The sequence below is a fragment of the Propithecus coquereli genome, unplaced genomic scaffold, assembly GCF_000956105.1.
Source record: "Propithecus coquereli isolate 6110/MARCELLA unplaced genomic scaffold, Pcoq_1.0 Scaffold788, whole genome shotgun sequence".
Lineage (NCBI taxonomy): Eukaryota > Metazoa > Chordata > Mammalia > Primates > Indriidae > Propithecus > Propithecus coquereli.
The window spans coordinates 195847-197168 of NW_012154040.1; positions in this window are offsets into that span (position 1 = coordinate 195847).

The following is a 1322-nucleotide window of genomic DNA, read 5'->3' on the forward strand; positions in this document are numbered from 1 at the left end:
AAAAAAAAAAAAAAAAATTAGCTGTGCACTCCCAAATCAGAAACATGGATTTGAATCCCAACTGTCCTGCAGTCAGCTGTCTGACTTTGTTTCAGGTATTTGTGTTTCATTCTCCTTTTCCTAATCTGTAAAATGGACATAATACTATGATTTTTACATCAAGGTGTAGTGAGATAAAATGAGGTAACTAAACACCTCATTGTGCTTTTCAAAAAGTTAGCTATTTTCAGCATTTGTATTAACATAAATAAGATTATTCTGAAATCTATAGTGACTTGCAAATGATAAATTATTAAACTAAAATAAAAAAACATAGAACTCTATTTCTTCCAGTATGGAGACAACGTGCCACTGTGTCTGCACAGGTCCAATGACAAATTTGTCAGAGTGGAGGGCCTGCAGTGGATTCATTTCACTTTATGTTATTAATGTCAATATTTGTTCAATAAAAACAATAGTTTTTTGCAAATCAGATTATAATTTTACATGACTTAATACAGAAGACTTTTGAACAGAAACCATGGTAATTTGGACTCTTCCGCAGTTCACATCTTGGTATGTAAAATGGGTTTGGTGAAAAGAAATATGCCTTTCCCACAAATACATCTTTCTGCTCTTCATCCCATTCTAGGAATCCCAGTATATTAAAAATCCCTATGTTTGGAACAAAAACTCTTCACAAGGTATTAAACATAAAGACACCACTTATAGCAATTAAAGTATAAAAATACCACTTGGACGTAGTAATGTTTCTCTCTGGTGCATCATCCACATGCCTGAAAACACATGGCTCAGATGAATTGCACCCAGAAATGGAATTTATTCTCCTGGGCCTCACGGATAATTAGCAGTTGAAGTTGCTCCACTTTGTGGTTAAACATTCTCTTGACACAGGTATGATGGCCTCCCTCTTCTCTACAGTGACCCTCCCCTTGGGGAACCCGATGACATTCAACTTCAGGAACAAGGGCGTGAAAGTTGCCTTGAAAAAGTCATCATCGATAGAAACCAGGCTTTTGTGTTCACGAAATTAAGAAACCAACTTGAGTGAACAAAAGTGGACTTTCCTTCATGATCTGTTTTCTGCAGATTAATAAAATTAATAGAGTGCCTTGGTTTTAGTTGTCAAACAATAAAGATCTGTTCACTGTAAAATAAAATCATTCTCTGTATTCTTTGTAAGCAAGTTTCACTTAGAAGTATATTCTATATGTGGAAAGCACCCTAAGAATTTACATAAATTCTACTTCTCACATAGAAAAGTCTTTTAAAAATCAATTATCTCATTTGATAACTACACAACTAGGTACTTGTGGAGAATA